Genomic DNA, 13,706 nt, shown 5'->3' with positions numbered 1-13,706 from the left:
TATAACGTCTACGTGCAGGGAATTTAGCCAGTGCCATCCATTAAACACCAACTTTCTGTGAAAGATTCTGTGGGACCTTTAATGAACACAACCTAAATGCAGATAGTTTTGGTAGCCGGATTTATGTCCCCATCCAAAGGATGGGTTGCTCTGAGATGCACCGCCCCCTGCTGGCGGTGGATCCATCAAACAGCTTAATACATTTACCTTCGCCACCAAAGGTGGAATAAGGTTAGGCTTTCGCCCCTGTCTGTCTGTCTGTTGGTGGACAGGTTGTGCATGTGACTAGGACAAATTTATTAGATTTTGGTGAAGATCCGAATACTAGAATTTTTAAGTGATGAGGCTAAAAATGATACAAGATGGTGCAAACTGCATGCTCGCATGTCCATTAGTTATTAGCCCCCGTTTGATTTAGTGCGAAATTGGGGCTTATGGATCAGGTCTTGTCCGTCCGTGCATCCGTCCATCCACAGCCATATCACGGACATGTATGGACCGATCTTGTTGAAATTTGGCACACAGATAACTGAATGAGGGATTGATTACATTAGCACGTCATTCGTTTTCGAGATCAGATTCAAGATGGCTGCCTGGCAGCCATGTTGTTACTTAAACGTGTTTCCAACCATTTCTTGAACATGCATGGTCCGATTTTGTTCAAACCTGGCATACACATGCACCTCAACAATTTCTTGGACATGCATTTACTGATCTTGTTCAAACTTGTTGTGCACCGCTCCTTTCCTATTCCATCTCCAGGTGCTGCATGACGTCATCACGGGGCACCTAAGGGGGCCTGGTGATGATGCGCGCTGAAAGGGAGCACTCAGTTTGCCCTACGGTTTCTTATCTGTTTGTTTTCTTTCTTTCTTGTTTGTTTGGCCGGGCGATATCTCAGCCATCCTTTAAGTTAGGAAGCTGAAATTTGGGCACAATAGTGAGAGCACGCACTTTGACAAAAACGGTATTTTTACTTGCAAAATCTAAGATTTTTCAAGTATATTGGTCGGTTGCGTTTGTTATTCTGTCTGTCTGTTTGTCTGTTTGTTTGTCACCGGCCTACAGGTCACAATTCTAAACCGATTGTCACGAAACTTCACGAAGCTGTAGAGGTCGTCACAATTGAGAAGCCCATTGATTTTGAGGTCAAAAGTCATCTGGAGGGAAAATTTCTAAAATCGCCATTTTAAATCCGAGTGACTTGAAAATTGAATAACATTTGTATATTGGGTCACTAAATTGGAAAACCAACTATTTTTGAGGTCAAATGGTCAAAGGTCAACTCAAGGTCAAACTTCCAAAATCATCAATTTCCATCTGAAAAACTGTGAATTTTCATCCGATTGACTTGAAAATTGAACAGTATTTGCACATTGTCACTAAATAGGGAAATCAATTATTTTTGAGGTCAAAAGGTCAAAGGTTAACTCAAGGTCAAACTTCCAAAATCATCAATTTTCATCCGATTGACTTGAAAATTTAACAGCATTTGCATAACGCCTCACTGAATTGGGAAACCAACTATTTTTGAGGTCAAAAGGTCAAAGGTCAAATCAAGGTGAAACTTCTAAAATCATCAATTTTCATTTGAAAAATCATCACTTTTCATTCTATGTGCTGTGCCATGCTTGCTTGACAATACTGTCTCTATGTGCTGCAAGGTGGTATCACCAGATGCCTAAGGCCAATAGCATGCTGGAGGATGTTATTAATTTATTTGGCATGGGGGCAGTGTACTTTGAATGTATCTGTACGTGTTTTTTTTTCTATTTTTTCATATCTATACCATGAAGCATTTCAACCGAGCTTTGATCAAGATAGTCAATTTTAATCTGAATGAAATGGACAATTTGATGGATCAATGGCATCCTCTTTGGGGGTGGGAGGAGAGGGGGTGGATTTTGCAAGTATCGTGCTCTGCATGACGTCTTCCTGTTTGTTTTTTGATTAATCAATTAATTATTTCGTTACTTAATTATTATCGATTTATTAATCACTTCTTTATTTTCTTTCTCATCTGGGCAATACCTCAGGCACCTTTTGAGTTAGGAAGCTGATATTTTGGACACGAGAGTGACCAAGTGATTTGCCTATAAGGGATATTTTGATTTATTGATTAATCAATTTTTTTTTCCGATTAATGACTTTTTTCATTAAGGTGCACAGTGGGGTAAAATAGCACGTTTCACGTGCCATCAATAAATTGAAATTATCAGTCTTTCCAGTGAAGCTACCCCTCACAAACCATATACTGCTAGAAAGCTTAGAGTATGACGAATCCAAAAATACAGACACAAGTGAATTTCGGATACAAATGAACATGTGAGCTTTAATTTTCTAGACACATACAAAAATATGTTTTTTTGGTTGACATAATTGAAACTGGAACTACTGCTAACTGCCTCAATCAATCTGTTATTTACCCCTTTGGGTAGTTAGTATGGGTATATCCAAAGAGACCAGTGATGGCTTTTCAGTAAATTGTAATGATAATTACACAAAATATTTTTTCTTTGTTTTTAAAGAAAAATACAAGGATTTTTTTCATAACTCAATTTGTAGTAGGGGTATCTTAAAAAGCCATCATTAATTCATCCAACATGTTAGGATGATTATTAATGCCAAATTTCATTCAATTTGGATGATTAGTTTTCAAGTTATTTCAACTTATTTCTTTGGAAATAAGTACCAATCAAAACAGTTTGATTCTGAAAATATATACTTCAAAGAACACTTTGACATGAAAAACAACAATGTTTTTATTTTTTTATTTTTTACCCCACTGTGCACCTTAATTTTCAAAAAGTTGCACCTTCGGTTACACTGGTAGTTGAGGTATGCTATTAGCCAATTGATTAAGAAAATATTTTGCAATCCTTATTTATTGATTTTAATTACGCAATTAATCAATCAATTATTGTACACCTCTCCCTCCCAATACTGTCTCTATGAGCTGCACTGCGCTATTGCCGGGTGCCTAAGGTGCCCGCTAACACTGTGCTGGAGGATGTTATTTATTTATTTGGCATGGGGGCGGTGTACTTTGAATGTATCTGTACTTGTTTTTTTTCTATTTTTTGATATCTATACCATGAAGCATCTTTCATGAAATAAAAAAAAAAATTGATTTCCTTTTTCAATTTCACCCTAACCACCTTTAAGTACAGTTTACAAAAACTGATCAGACAGCATTTTCAACTGAATGATAATTTTCTATTTTCTAGTTATATAATTTATTTTATCCATAAATAAGTATTATTAAATGTTATACTGTTTGTGCAATTGAGTACATCCCCCCCAAAATATATGAACATTGAATCCCTTCTGTGCGAAATTTGCATTCCCAATCAAAACATCATACATGTCACGTGACCACCCATCTTACACAACATAATTATGTGACCCACATCATTAATATTCATGACTGAATAACCCAATCATACACAATCTTCCATGTCACATGACCACTCAAGTCAGTTGTGCATACACATAAATATTGTAAATATGAGCTAGCCCTTTAACTCCGTACAGCAGGATTACTAAAACCACGTGGGCTTTGACATTTTATGTCTTTTTCTCCTTGTTGTTTTTTTATTTACATTAAAAATAGGAAACATTATTTAGGAACATGCTGTAGCATTGGGAAAGTAAAGCTCTATGCAGAGTTATTAATCCTCAAGTTTATCTGATTTCATATGGAGTGTCACTGTCACTTATATTTTGAATAAAATATTTTGTACATGACAATCACAATATTAATGGGCTCTTTTATGAGGAAACCCTTTATCAGCGACATTCATTTTGCTAAGCTTTTTGGGTGTATTTTTGGTTGAACGTGGAGAAGTCTGCTACAATAGCTATTGCTATAGATGGCAAGGCCAAGCGATTCGTGGTGGACGCTTCTGAGGAGTTCCATTTCGGGTCGTGCAACCTTGCTGCCATGGATGCGGTGGGTCATCTGAAATGCCTGGGAATTTTATTCCAACACCAGGGAGTGGCGGAGTCTCATGGGAAGATTCTTGATGAAGACATCTGGCAGAAGATCAGACAACATTTTGGATGTCAATCAACAGGCGCTCATTTTTTGGACTTGGCTAATATTAGGCTAGGGCCAGATGAACGCCTGGAAGACCTATTCCAGTGGTTGACTGCCTTCTTTGAAGATAATCTCCTGACGGGTGGTTGTGGCATCACCCACCATGGGGAAGGTATCATTACAGATGAGGATATGACCCCAGTCACCGAGTCTCCAAGAAAAGAGACTCTCCAAGAGAGAAAGTCCCAAGGAGACTGCTTTTCCACCTTCAAGGAGGTCGGGAAGTTCACACAGCAGAGCAGCAGAGCGAAGATTGGCTCATGGAGCCGAGTGAAGGACCAAGACAATTTTAATGTTGTTGGTTATAATGATAATGATGTTGGTTATACAAGTTCAGTCGTGGATTCTGGCTCTCCGATGGCATTCCGAGTCATCCCAGAATGGTTCAATTGGGTCGGAGTTCTAGACTAGTCACTGCAAATTTTTCTTTCATTTTATCACACGTTATATGTGACATGTTGTACAGTGGCATGTTATATACACGCGTCTTGTGTGTGACATATTTCGCATATTTTGTACACGCACACACACATGTACACACACGGGCACACACACACACACACACACACACACACACACACACACACACACACACACACACACACACACGGTTGTTTGTTCGTGCTCTATCTTTTTAAATGCTAAGCATCATACAAGGAAGCAGCATGTACCATCTTTAAAGTCTTTGGTATGACTCAGCCAGGGTTTGAACCGCTGACCTTCCAGGCTCAGATTGGATGCTGTGTCCATTACGCCATTACGAGTCTTGTGATAGACAAATTGGGCAATTTTTCTTCCACGTCAACATTTGTTTTAAAACTAAAAACAGTTAATCATTAAATCTGAAAAGGTTTTACTGCAATGTGGCAATTGTTGTTGTGACTATGAGTTTGAAAGTACAACATTACATTGTCATGGAGTGACTCCTATGGGTTAATAAATGCTTAGTATAGTACAGTTATTTCCTTAATGAGTGTTTTACAATAATCATTATGTAATTAATTATGATGTTAGGTATGCGTCACTATAACGTGGAGATAAACGTTCGTCTCCCTGCCATCCTGTTTGTGTCAAAAACTACCACTCCTTACAATCCATTTAATGTCCTTTCCTTTGTAATCTGTTCAAATGTTTTCTTTTGAAAGCGCTCGCAAAATTTTGCAGTGCAAGGCTGGTGGGATATTGAACTGACACCAAACTAACACATAGCTCTACTTCTGGTTTTCCCAACCAACTCTCTTCATTGTCTTGTCAATTCCATGTCTGTCTCCTGAGGTGTGTGTGTGTAGGCCTTTATAAGCTAGTTCGATAAGATCTCCCATTCGTTCACTTGGTTTGTTTGAGGGCGCGTATTGGTAAGGGTTAAGGGGTGATTTTATTGTTTGTCATATCATGTATTTATATTGAGTGTTTAATTAGGTTTCCTCTGCATTTAAATGAAGAGGAATACGTATTGTTTTTCCTAGAGTTTATTATTATTTGTCCACCTGATTTTTCACTTCCGAAAACTTTAAAATCAATGTTCTCAGCAACTGTTGGTCCGATTGACAAGAAATTTTCACCAAGTGATTGGCTAGACATGTAGAATTTTTTTTTTTACTGCTTATGACATCATAGGTCACATGGTATGGGCACCATCTTGGAATATACCTTCAAACTTGGCCCTCTATATCTCCGAAACGGCTCAATGGAAAACATTCAGTCATGGCTCATTCTAAAGAAGTCTGCAATGAGACCAAAAAACATGTTTATTTAGGATATTAAAAGTGCTAATGTTACAAAGTTAGAATTCGACAAATAGACCCCTTGACGCCACGACAGTGATTTTTTTTTTTATGACCTTCGTGAAAAAAAATTCAGAATGTAAAACATTTTGACGTCATACGTCACATGGTTCGGCCGCCATATTGGTTTTAGTGAAAAACACTAAAAGCCATTTTTCTCTGCAACCGCTGAACAGATGGAGCCCAAACTTTAGATGCAGAATCGCATGCCGATAACGAACAAAATGTTCACACATGATGATGTCGTATGTCGCATTGTTTACGAGTTATGATTTTTTAAAGCAAAAAAATTAAATCCTATCTCCTCCCTAACTTTTGAAGATATAAAGTGGAAACTTTACACAAACGTTCCCCATGTGGGGAAGTTAAAACGTTACTTGGGAAGTTTCGATAAGTCACATGGTTTGGCCGCAATAAATAATTGAACGATTTTTTTAAAAGATTCTATCTCTTGAACCGCTACATTGATTGACTTGAAATTTTAATGTAATGTAGCTCTCATCAAGGGGAATAAGTGTTTAAAATTTCAACATGATTGGTTGTACAGTTTGGAAGCTAGAAGTCGTTATTTTTTAAAAGAAGAAGAAACGCAACACCTTTTTTCTCAGGCCATGTAACGGATTGTGGCACTATTTTTTTCAGATGTATTTCCTTTTAAAATCATTTTCTCTGCAATAGTTGGACCGATTGACAGGCAATTCTGAACATAGGAGCGCCTCGGTCTGTAGAATATTGTTGCAGTTTTGTGTTTTACCAATAAAGGTTAATTTCCCCCCTCATAGTTTAGTCACACTACAACACGTAGCCTCGCGATAGTTCAGTTATTTCTTAGTATGTGCAAACCTAGTCCCTTTCCTGTGTTAGTTTTGCGTTGAGTAGAATAATGAGAGTTAGGTCCTTTCAATGCCTTATGCCGCCTCGATACTGTGGTTTTTGGCGCAAATTAACACGAGGCAGGCCTGACAAGTCGAGGCAAGACCGAAGGAAGGCGGAGGACAAGCCGACGGTAAGCGCGAGCCACCAATCAGGGCTCGAAGGGAGTGGTTTAGCACTGCGTCAAAAGGCGTGGTCAGAACATTCGAGCGAGCTAAGGGTGTTGGCAATATAACCCGTTGCAAAAAGCCCCCCACCTCAGTTCTGAGGGAGGTGCGCTGAACCAAAGAGAAGAGAAAGAGGGTTCAAGAGTTGAGAGAGTTCAAAGAGAGAGAGAAGACGCGCATGAACCAAGTTATAAGGCGCTCTTACAAGTTAAACGTCCGGTTGAGCTTGAGGCAGAACCTCTATCGAGTTACGCGTGCGAAAGCGCGCCGTTAATTAATCGCGCTGTGAGAAACCACCAAGCCTGGTGAGAGACGCGTACATTTTCCCACCTGCCTGCTCTGCCCTTTGTTCGAGAGACGCGCTGCAAGGATCCCTCCCGCCGCCTGCTTGCCTTCATCGAGGGACGTGCTGCGACCGGGAAGAGCCACGCCGGGCGAAGCCGTTCCTGGACGACCAAGTGCCTGAACATTTCCTTCCTTCATTCCCCCCTGTGAGTGTGATCGGGCCCGTGTCTGGGGATAAGTTAAGACTGTATAAGACTGCTCTGCTCTGTGTCTCTGCTTTCTACCGATCCTTGTACATAATAGCGTGAATAATTATTAAACCTGTGTTCTTCCTTTTATTCGACCGTCTCGTCCCTTCCATCTATTGACTAAGCATGGTACGAATAAAACTGCTCTAATCGGGTTCCAATATAAGATAATTGCATGGACCACGTGGTACGCCATCCGCTCGGACGTACTCAAATTATGCGTGGCTCGTGCGAGGCTTGATCCCCGCGTACACGGCGGCGTAGGTATTTAGGTACGTGCGAGAATTGTCCCGGAACCCTACCCTGCGTCTGCCCGGGAGGGGTGATTCAAGTCTCTCGGTTGCGACGACCCAAAAAGAACAAGGGGCTTAATCTCCCCTTGGTAAGGGCAGGAGGGTCGCGCGAAACCATAACATTTGGTGTCCGGGAGTGGGATTGGACCTGGAGTGCGCTTCACGAACTCGAAATTATGAGCGGATGAAATTTAGTCTAAGAATCAAATTTATATTCGTACCATGGCTAGCCAAGGCGGTCGAATGCCGGTGGGAGTAATAGAAGATGAGGTAGAGGTAGAATTGATAACCCAGGACTCACAAGAGAGACAGTTGGTAATGGAGGAAGCCAAAGAGGGGGTGGCAGCATGGGTAGAAAATGGCGGCGCCTCGCACATGGCGGTGGCAGCCGGGCCCGCTGTGCAGACCGGGCTCGACATTGGGTCATACCTGGCCCAAATTATGAAAGAAATGAAAGGAATGAATGCAAAAATGGATGCCCAAAGTGACAAATCAACCAAGGAAATAAAAGAAATGGGGGACAAAACAAGAAGGGAAATGAAGGACGAAATTCGGGGACTAAATGATAACATGAATAAAATTAATGAAAGAATGGACACCCGAGGGAGACATTAAAAAAGATGAGGGAGGAATCCAGGTGAGATATGGAAAAGTTGGGGGAGGACATTGGGCGCAGGTTGCGTGAGGAGGTCGCAGTGGCGTGCGACGAGGTGACGCGATGTGAGGAACGCGTGAAAAGTGAGCTTGGGCAGAGCGCAGCTAAGTTGACCGGGGGTATGGAAATCGCGACGCGGGGTGTAAAAGAGCCGACGGTCGCCAAATTGGACAGGGAAATTTCATGCGCGCCGGAAGTCGTCGAAGAAATAATTCAAATTGAAGAAACAATTGGGGCCGAAGAGACAGTAGAACCAGAAAACAAATCGCGGGAGGTAGAAATGGAATCCGCGCAAAATTTGCATTTACACCATGATGCCGTGCTTGCTAACAAAATAAAAAGTTTGCAGGTGCTGGCGGAAAAGGAGATGCCCAAAGTGAGTAGAAATAATGGCGTGAATGTGTTTGGCGCGAATGGGGTTTTGGCGCGCTTGGGACAGAGACGAAACCTGGGCGGTCGCGAAAGGGCCATTGTGCGGTGTATGAGGGCGACTGGTGCGCGGTACGAGAGAGAGTGTGCGCCGAGGTGTAAGAGAGAGAAGTGTGCACCAGAGTGTGTGACAGGGTGTGCGATGATTGGGTGTGTAACAGGAGAGTGCACACCCAAGGGTGTTACGGAGTGTGTAACGGAAAATTGTGCGATGACCGAGTGTGTTACGGAGTGTGAGGGAGAATGCACACCAGAGGATATGGAAGGAGAGTGTGTGGTAACGGAGTGTGTGGGAGGCGCGGGGACGCCAGGGTGTGCGAGTGTGGAGTGGGTCGCAAGTGGTGAGACCGCGGCTCAAGCATCGACACCGACCGGGGTAGCGCATAGGGGGACGGGTGACGTACGCGAGCCCCCTGGGAGTAGTGTACTATGGGGGCCTGAATGGTTCGGCCCCATGTTAACCCTGCAGGGAGCGGCGCACAGGGTCCGACCGTCGGGCGGCCATAAGGTTCCGCTCGCGCCGTTATGATGGCCAGAGCGATTTGAGGGTCGTCCTGGCGCAAATTTGTGACGTGGTCATTAAGATCAAGATGGGACCACGAGCCCTCCCTCGGATCATCCATGCCGACCGAGTGCGACCCTACACAGGCGAACAGGCACCCTTATGGATCGCCTTGGCCTTAGAAGCCAAGGCAGGACCAAAGTACCTCTAATAGTGTTGGGGAATGGTACCCTACATGGAGGAATGGTAGTTTTACCATTCCTCACACAGGGCCCATGAGCATTAGTTTAGGGGGATGGCAGTGATAGGCACATGGGGGTGCCAGCAATGGTTACCTCCATGGGGCACCGACGCTAGCCGAGGGAGGGCTAGGATAATGTTAGGGAATTAGCAGACTGTAGAGACAAGATTTAAGTAGTGACACTTGTACTGTAGTGGGGACATAGGTAGCTTAGCTGGATGATAATGACAAGGGAGTGCTTAGTGTAACGGGACGACGGGGAAGCACGAGTTTTAGGGGAAATTAGTCAGCTAGATGATGCTGTGTGCTTGGTGAGGTATTGTGTGAGGAGTTGTTGAGACAAATGGAATTGTGTTTGAGGTGTGTGAGCACAAGAGGTGTGCAAGATATCTGGTGTGTGGAAGTAGTAGTGTGAATTGACTTGCATGGTGTGCAAGACGAAAGGTGTGTGAGCACAAAAGATGTGCGAGAAAAGAGGAGTGCAAAATAAATGGTGTGTGACAATAAGTGGTGTGGAATGCTTGGTGTGGGAATAAACGGTGTGGAATGCATGGTGTGAAGGATTGAATGGGGGAAGAGTGGAACCCATTCGCGAAAGCCCGGAGGGGGGGGGGGGGGTAGTGTAAAAGCAGGTAGAGAGAATAGGCAAAATTTGTATGGATATTGACACCTGTGGTGCAGGCAGTAGCAAGTAGTGCTTTGTCGGGTGCGTGACTATGTGGAATGGCTGGGCGTGTGGTTTAATTGGTGCGTGTGGTTATTGGGGCACTCCGCCACTGGTAGTTTGTCAGCCAGGTGAGGCCGCAGGTAGGCTCTGGGAGCCGGTTAGAGTAGTTGTGAGTTTGGCCTGAGGATCCAAGGGAAGGACCCGGGTTGCCCAATGCCAAGGTGGGCATAAGGGGGTAAAGTGCCAGGAGGGGCCTTCCCCAGTTAGGTAGTCACAGGAGCAGGTAAGCTCGGGTGGCGACTTCAGTGGCGGAGGTGCGCAGGTAGGTAGACCTGCTAGTGGAGCCACACAACCCAGCCCCGAAATTGTGCAAAGGCACAGAGTGAAAATTTGAGGGAGTGAGACCCAAATTTCAGGGGCACCACAGAGTGGACAAAAGGAATTCGGGTTCTTAGAACCACATAGTTTAAAGTGGCCGATTGGCAGGGTACGACCCCGGGTAGGTTAAAAGTAAATGTCGGTAGTGTAGTTAGGATGAGAAATCCCTTCGCACCATCCACAGCCAATCACCAAGGAGGACGAAGCTCCACACCAGGGCTTTGTAGACTGTTTGAGTTGTGAGACGCATCATGACGTAAAGTGACATTGTGTTTGTTCCTTCCTTCCAATCCTTCCTTCCTGGGAGGGATTGGGAGACGAATTTGAAATAGAGGGGGATATGGGAGACAAGACGTAGAGACGAATTTGTAAATACAAGGAGGGCTAGGGTAGTGTAAGCCGACGGTGGGGGGTACGGACGGCTAGGGACGAGCCTGCTCTGCTCGCACTTCCGCGCCCCTCACGTTGCATTACATTGTGTTTTTGTGTGCCGTTGCGTCCTTTCCGCTTTGCGTGTCGTGCTTTGTCTCTCCCCCCCCCACCCCAGGACCATTTTGGAGGTGGAACTGTGCAGCACCAGCGACCTGTGCAGCACTCTGCTGCCATATCCTTTTACAGTAACTTTGCTGCACCTGTGCAGCACTTTGCTGCCACAAACACTTTGCTGCACATTATTACACTTATGGACCACAAGTCTTGTGGCCTTACACCTCTTCTGTGCAGCACCTTGCTGCAGCATCACCTTGCATCTTTGGACCACTTGTTTTGAGTGGCATTAATGTCACGCAGTCGGACCACATAGGGTTGGCCCTGCCTGGCAGAGAAATACAATAAACGCATTTGTTGTGCATTTTTATTATGGTGTGCCAGGGATGAGAAGATTTGTAAGGTAGATAGCTCTGAAGATCAGGAATGGCCTGTATGCTGGTCCGGGGGCTAGCCGGTTTGATAGGCACACAGAAGAAGCAAGCAGTAAGATGCAAGAAGCAAGCAGCAAATGTCATGAACTTTTGAGTGTGTTTGTTTTTTTTTGCTGTGCTTTCTCTCCCCTCCAACCTTCTCTTCCAAAAAGGACAGGTCCTGGGTCATAGAATTGTAAATAAATTAAGTTTTTTTGTGCTTGTAAATATAAAAATGCTGCCCATCGGCTATGTGTTTAGTTTGACAAATTCCGGAATTCGGTTAGTTGTGGGCGTGATTCTGTTAGATAGCTACTCAACGCAATAGGGGGGGACATATTTCGTGTTTTAAAACTGTCGCACCCACGGGTTAGAGTAAATGTTAAGGGGAACCACACCTAGATGTCACATGTAAAAGTAAAAGTAATTTGCATGTCATTCTCATAACCGGTCGTTCCAGTTGTTGGGTTCAACTCGGGGACGTGTCTGACGAGGGAGAGGGGTAGTGTTGGGGTTTTGTGTTTTACCAATAAAGGTTAATTTTCCCCCTCATAATTTAGTCACACTACAACACGTAGCCTCGCGATAGTTGAGTTATTTCTTAGTATGTGTAAGCATTGTCCTTTTCCTGTGTTAGTTTTGCGTTGAGTAGAATAATGAGAGTTAGGTCCTTTCAATGCTTATGCCGCCTCGATACTGTGGTTTTTGGTGCAAATTAACACGAGGCAGGCCTGACAAGTCGAGGCAAGACCGAAGGAAGGTGGAGGAGAAGCCGACGGTAAGCGCGAGCTGCCAATCAGGCCTCGAAGGGAGTGGTTTAGCACTGCGTCAAAAGGCGTGGTTAGAACATTCGAGCGAGTTAAGGGGGTTGGCAATATAACCCGTTGCAAAAAGCCCCCCACCTCAGTTCTGAGGAAGGTGCGCTGAACCAAAGAGAAGAGAAAGAGGGTTCAAGAGTTGATAGAGTTCAAAGAGAGAGAGAAGACGCGCATGAACCGAGTTATAAGGCGCTCTTACAAGTTAAACGCTCGGTTGAGATTGAGGCAGAACCTCTATCGAGTTACGCGAGCGAAAGCGCGCCGTTAATTAATCGCGCTGTGAGAAACCACCAAGCCTGGCGAGAGATGCGTACATTTTCCTGCCTGCCTGCTCTGCCCTTTGTTCGAGAGACGCGCTGCAAGGATCCCTCCCACCGCCTGCTTGCCTTCATCGAGGGACGTGCTGCGCCCGGGGAGAGCCACGCCAGGCGAAGCCGTTCCTGGACGACCAAGTGCCTGAACATTTCCTTCCTTCATTCCCCCCTGTGAGTGTGATCGGGCCCGTGTCTGGGGATAAGTTAAGACTGTATAAGACTGCTCTGTGTCTCTGCTTTCTACCGATCCTTGTACATAATAGTGTGAATAATTATTAAACCTGTGTTCTTCCTTTTATTCGACCGTCTCGTCCCTTCCATCTATTGACTGGGCGTGGTACGAATAAAACTGCTCTAATCGGGTTCCAATATAAGATAATTGCACGGACCACGTGGTACGCCATCCGCTCGGACGTACTCAAATTACGCATGGCTCGTGCGAGGCTTGATCCCCGCTTCCGCGGCGGCGTAGGTATTTAGGTACGTGCGAGAATTGTCCCGGAACCCTACCCTGCGTCTGCCCGGGAGGGGCGATTCAAGTCTGTCGGTTGCGACGACCCAAAAATAACAAGGGGCTTAATCTCCCCCTTGGTAATGGCAGGAGGGTCGCGCGAAACCGTAACAATATTTTAATGGTAATTATGACATCACAGGTCACGTGGTACGGGCGCCATATTGGAAAAAACGAAAACATTTGCACCTCTATATCTCCAAAAGCGCCACACAGAAAAACATTGAGACATGTCTCATTGTAACGAACTCTCCATGCAAAATAACATATGTGAATGATGATGTCATAGATGCCTCTGTTATGACGTCATAATTCGACAAGTAAAAAACTTCATCTGATCAGGATGAAATTTCTTGAGCATCATCTCGGTATAAATTGATGTAGAAAAAAGTTATAATGACGTCGTATGTCACGTGGCTCGGCCGCCATATTGTTTTAAATGGAAAGCCTGAAAAACCACTAAAAACCCATTTTCTCCTAAACGACGGAATATATCGAGGCGAAACTTTGCATGCAGAATGGCATACCGATGCCAAACAAAAA

The sequence above is a fragment of the Myxine glutinosa genome, chromosome 7, assembly GCF_964187855.1.
Source record: "Myxine glutinosa chromosome 7, kmMyxGlut1.1, whole genome shotgun sequence".
NCBI classification, from domain to species: domain Eukaryota; kingdom Metazoa; phylum Chordata; class Myxini; order Myxiniformes; family Myxinidae; genus Myxine; species Myxine glutinosa.
The sequence above is the reverse complement of the archived record's forward strand: the minus strand, read 5'-3'. Positions refer to the sequence as shown.